Raw genomic sequence first — 6,756 nt, forward strand, 5'->3', positions numbered from 1 at the left:
CTTTTTCTGTATTAAATTTATATTTATGTTAAAATACGAAGCATGTTTTCTGAATTATTTAAAATCGGAATTTACAAAATAAATATATTATTTTTGTAGCCATAGTTTTAAAAATACATGTTTAACATAATTATTTATTTAAGTAAGTATAGTAAACATTTTAATTTTATGAAGATAAAATATATTTTAGGTAAATTTTTGAAAAAATTGTAAAATAATGTTATAAGTTAATGTTTTTAGTAACCTATTCATTGTTTGTTATGATTTTATAGTTCATTTTATTAATAATATTCATCTATTAATTTAGAGAATATTAAATTTCTTAAAATGCAACCTAGAATTTATTTAGTTTTTAAATTTGGTTCTTTTGCAATAGAAAATTTTTAAGTTACAAAAATGTCAAAATATTAATATTTTATAATATAAACAATTATATTATTATATTATTTTTTAAAAATGATTATGGTTTTTGTTTCTTAATTTTAATAAACTTACTATCTAAAAGTAATTTTTAAAATTTTTGATAACTTGGAACATTCAATCTATTACCATGTACCTATACTGTAGAACATTTCTTAATAATTATTTTATAAGAAAGGTAAGCAATTGAGTATAGTCTCTGCTGAACATTATGTGTAGAGTGAGTCTCTGTAATGGGTGTGTTAAATTTGAATTCAATGATATGTCCAATGTTTATTGTACATGAAAAATGGTTATGAGTAGTGATGGTCTGTCAGTTTATATCACTCAGTATATTTCATATGTTTTTTTATTATAGTAATTAAACTTTTAAAGTCATTTATATATTAGTAAATGATAATTGTTGTTATAACATAAACACATATTAGGCTTTTGTATAATGACATAATGATGATTAATTTTTTTAGTCAAGTATATTAGAATATAATATGTCCTAAAGGTATATTAAAATATCTTAACCAAATACTCCTTTGGCATTTGAATTTTAATCTTGCCCTGGATGGGATTTGATTCTATGGGCGCGCTTAAATACATTAATTTATGTTTAATAAAATTTAAAGATTTTATCATTCGTAAAGATGCTTAAATTTTTGACAAACTTTAACATCAATATTATTTATTGTTTAATTAGATAGGTAATTTCTGTCCAACTGTCCAACTTGTCAAAGTTAGAATTTAAAATTTAAATGTCTAAAATAAATTATATTTATATATTTTTTAGATTTTATAGTTCCAGTATGAACTATTAATGAAAATATAAATAACTCAAAAGAAGTTAAAATATTTTTAAAATTATAATTTAAAAATTTAGTGAAAATATAGCAAACTGTCAAAAATTGTTTAAGGAGAAGTAATTACCTAAAAATTGTTGGTTTTCTTAATTTTTTTTTCTACTTCTCTATTAAAAAAAAAATAACAGCAATTTTTACTCTGGAGCTGACAATGAATGGTTGGTATGTATTCAATGTGTATATTATATGTAGTGTTGTTTAATAGGTATCCAGGCATAGATTGGGAACCAAATTCTGAAATTCAGTCCTGGAGATTGAAGTTTATCCAGTCCACCCATCTTTTACCAATTAAATCATCAATAATATTTTTTTCATTTTTAGAACCTACAAAAATGTATAAACAAAATAATTTAAATAATAACTGATTGTAACACAAATACATTTTTTAAAATTTTTTTTTTATATTATATCAATTCTTTCAGTATTATGATTAATGTATTACATCTATGCGTCTGTAGTGTTTAGGAAAATAATTAAACCGGTAAGTAGAATTGTTCGACATTTTTATTTAATAAAACAATGTTGTTCAATGTAAAGAATCTTTTTAAAAAATAAAATATTATTCGGCTGAAATAGAATCGATTAATTGCGTTATTCGCGGGAAACTATTAGCAACCCCTGTTTTTAATTATCAAGATAATATTTGTTATTTGTAAGATAAACAGTTCTAATAATATTCATTGATTGTACCTATATTTACAAAGAATTCGTTCTTATTACATACTAAAAATATGGAGTTTAACCACGATTTTGTAAAACCATTGACTTTACTTCCTTTTCGACTTCGAAAATGTATGTATTGTAAAAAGGCAAAGGTCTTTAAACCAGTGTACAAGTGCGCAGATTGCTATAAAACATGTCATCATAAATGTCACAAGCAGTTTTTACAAATGCGTAAATCTAAAGAATTAAAACCGACAAACGAAATTATTGAAATAAATAAAAACGAAATAGTTGCACAAGATGAATTGCAAAATTATAATAAAAAAAATGAGCATAATTGAATATAATAATATTTACAATAAGAATTATCATACCAATAATTACCTACACTTGGATACTCAGTATTAAGTAATCATGTCAACTTTTTAGTGTACACTTTTCGTAAGGGTTTTTGTACATAAAATTTGTCTATAGTTGATTAGTAAATTTATTGTTATAGTTTTTTACGATTCAATACTTAACACGTATAGGATATAAAGCAAATTAATGATTATTATTGTTTAGTTTTAGTATGATAATTAATTATATATTTGTGATAAAAAAAATACACAACAAAAATTTGATAGAGTTATAGAGGAAATCTGCGCTAAAAATAAGATGAATTTTGCAAATCGCGCTTTTAATAAATATACGATGTGTCGCCGTCTTAAAATATTTTAATCATATTATTAAGAATACACATGAAATGGAATCTAACGAAGCAGTTCTTAGCCAGGAAAATCCCACTCTGGAACAGGATAAAAAAATGTCGATAATGACTACAGTCTACAGATATTCATCACGTATTAGAACACGACCTTCATTAAAGTGAACTGGAAAAGGTTATGGACAAAGCGGAATCAATAAGTACGGCACTAGAACTTTTTTTCAGGGGGGGGGGGCAGAACGGGGCAAATATTTTTTTTTACATGGGCTAATATTTTTTCAACAAATACTGAGGTTATTTAAATAAAATAAAATTTTTTTTTATGTACTTTATGTATGAAAATGTTAGATCACAGACCTTCAACAACTACCTATATTAATAATGATGTATAAAAATTATAATTTTTTTATTACATGCCTTTGTGAATGAATAATTATTTTTCTTTTACTTACAATTCATAAATATAAATTAAAGTAATTGTGTTTAGTTATGAACAGATGAATTTGTTTTACTCAACTTTTAATGCAATGATTTGGGATAATTTTGTTTGTTTATTTTCATCCAGTGATTGGTACTCAATAAAGGTAGGTAATAATAAATAAATAAAAGATATTTTCTTATTTTACAAATTTCAAAACATATTTTATTAAAATTGTAGTAGATTTTTTCCTTATTAGATAATACTATTAGATTAATCCATCGTAAAAAGACTGAAGATATTATTTGTTCAAACTTCATTAATTAAATTATTATAATCTATACTAAATTAAATTTATTTAGTACTGACAAATATATAAAATAAACTAAATATTGATATTTTACACAATATCTGTTTATGCACCAAACACTAAATGATTGAAAATCTTAAGACGTTAAAATAGTTAACAAAAATGTATAAAACTGCATCAATACCAGTAGGAATAATATTTTTTTAAATAACAATTTGTGATTACCTACCTAATATTTAACTAGTAAATTTCAAGTTTTTAGTTCAATACATTTTTAAATTGGTATTTGCATAGTATATTATGTATCAAGGAATCTACTTTGTATTTTTTGTTGAATTTTGGAGGTTAAAATAGTTCATGGATATATATTTAAACGTAGATACTTAAAGAAATCCTATCTTTTTATTAACTATTAAGTAACTTCTTACAGAATATTAGTGTATTAATTAAACATATTAAAAATAATAAGTAAACTAAAAATATTTTTACCTGTATACAACAAACATTAAATTAAGTTAATAATATTCTTCGGTTTTTGTGTATAAAATAATGTTATTAAATCGGTTTTTATAACAGCAAAAACTTAAAAACACATATCTTCGAAAATACGAAAGTATTTACTTAATATTACTAATTTTTAAAAAGTAATTTTTAATAATAGCCTTCAAAGTATTGAAGGTTTCGTTGGCTAAATTTATATAAGTAAGAGGTGTATCGTTCAGAAAAACAAACATTTTTCTCCAAACTCATCTAATGGCTCTTCATCCATTGGTTCTATTTTTTCTGTATTTTTCTTCTAAGGCATCTTAAATACCATTAAGATCCATTGCCACACAACGATATCCCTTTACTTCTTATTGTCTATCGATATTCCCTCCGCGTTCTCTATCAAAATCACTCTGGAGTCTTCCTTGATTCTATCTACCCACTGTTGTCTGGATAGTCATCTGGGCCGTTTTTGTGCTCGGCCTTCATCTTGTGTTCCCCAGTACTCCTTCCGACCGCCAAACATAACCTGCCGATCTTATTCTACTACTCTTCATAATTCCTATAATATTGACTTATCCAAATTATCTTCTCAACTCTTCATTTTTCCAACTTCAAAATCGTCTACTTCATTATTTTTTGGTCCATGCATTTTTAAAGAAACAATTAAGCTTTATCATTGATTATTATTCAAATATCAGCTTTAAGTTTTGTGTTCCATATTTCTTATAAAAAAATTTATGAATTCACTAACATCATTAGATATTGTGTACAAATTTTAAATATGAATTGTTAATAAATAATTATAAATAAATATATATGTTCTGTTAAATTTCAATTTATTGAAATTTGAAAGTGTTTATAAGTAAAAATATTTTCTGACGAAGACATCACGATTGACTAATTGCGTATTTAAGTATTTTGTAATACCTATGTGTTCATGATCCCTTTAACGATTACGACTTATTTTCGGCGGTGGTTCGATATCATACAGCTGTAAAGTGTATAAATACACTAAATACAGTCTAAGGCATATATAGACTATTTAGCATATTGTATATACAATGTGTTCGCCGAGAGGAAGTTATCGGCCGACGTCATACGAAAAAAAACCTAAAATAATGAAAAAATACCCTTTAAAGAGGGGTCTAACATTTTTATTTTTAAAGTTAAGGACAATTTACCTTTTTATAATAAAAAACCAAACCGACCACGCATTTTTTTATGTTTCTTCAAAACTTTTCAACATTTTAACGTAATTTTTATTTTATTTTAAAGCTATTTAATTATTCTACCAATATTAACATAGTAATTAAATCAGAAATTATGTAAATTAATATTATTAAATTGAAAAAGTAAACATTTTTTTCAAAAGTTAGAATTTTTAAAAATACTCGTATAACTCCAAATAATTCAATATTTAGTATGATTTTTTTTTGTGTATATTTTACTGAATAATACCTAGAATATCGAAGTTTGGTTTTCATATCTTCCATAAGTGCAGAGTTATACGCTGCTAAAAATCATATATATAGATAATTTCTTAGGAAAATGAAAAAACTGTTTGGAGATCATACAAGCTCTTCGAAATGGTTGGCGAAGCCTTACCTATCTTCACGTGGTATCGACTGGTAACGGAATGACGGTTTCGGCTAATAGGGGAGGCACAAAAGGAAAACTGTATAAAACCAACACTGACGGGTCAACAATAGTGACCAGAGGACCAACATCGTCTTCAATTCTAGACAACAGGCTGAAGGCTCAGCCTTAAGACTTCGAAAAGCGGATCCTTGCGCGATCCACTTATACCCCAGTAATTCCATCCGAAACTACCTCATAGTGGCCGGCTTGCCTCGGGGCATTAGTAGGGCACCCACAATACGGCCGGTCACCGTCCGAGTGATCGCGATTAGAACGAAAAGATGTACGGAACAGGACGCCACACGGCTCCGCCAACAGAGCGCCTCGGACTGAGCAACAGATATAACATCGGAGAGTAGAAGAAAAACTAACAACCACAACGGCGGCCATCAACATTGGCAATAAGAGGCCGACATCGCCCCTCTTGAGGACAACAGCTAAAGATTCTTCGGAGATGAGCGGTTACTGACGACGCTGGTAGCTCGGCCGCACCGATCTCCTCAACTGATAACGCCTACGAAACATTTTTCCAGGACATTAGTAAAACTTTCACAGGACAGCTGGTCACTATCTTGTCGTTGTAAGGCGAGATCGGCCAGCAGATGTAGTCACCACGCGTGGAAGTTAGCTAAACGGAACCCGAGAAACATCTAGAAAGGTGAACAGAAGAAAAACTAGGAAAAAAACAACGGAGAAAAGGCACCTTCCACACCACTCGAGAGAAGGAAGCTAAGGACGAATATCGAGGCCGGTTGATAAACACGACGAACCGAGAAGACATTAACGGAGATTCGAGATTGGCGGTTAGTAAAGCGGGATCGAGAATCCAATAATGTGAAACTGGGACATAAGCCATCAAGTTTTTAAAAATTTCTTTGTTATACATTAAAAATTTTAATGTAAGCCCCTAGAAGACTGTTTTTGTAAATTAATTCGTAATTATTTTTCGATTCATTAATAAACGATGGCGGCGTCGCGGAAGTAATGCAAAAGCAATTCCCGCGCCGTTGGTTCAAACACGTAAAAAAAGGAAAAAGCTCTTTGGGATATATATAAATATATATAAGCTATTTGAAAAATAAAAATAAAATTGAGATTTATATAAGCTCTTTGGAAAAAAATAAAATTGAGATTTATTTAAACTCTTTGGAAAATAAAAATGAGATTTATATAAACTCTTTAGAAAATAAAATAAAATTAGAATTTATATAAGCTCTATGGAAAAAATGAGATTTATTTAAGTTCTTTGGAAAATAAAATA

Source organism: Melanaphis sacchari, unplaced genomic scaffold (genome assembly GCF_002803265.2).
Source record: "Melanaphis sacchari strain LSU unplaced genomic scaffold, SCAv2.0 Contig40_pilon_pilon, whole genome shotgun sequence".
Classification (NCBI taxonomy): Eukaryota; Metazoa; Arthropoda; class Insecta; order Hemiptera; family Aphididae; genus Melanaphis; species Melanaphis sacchari.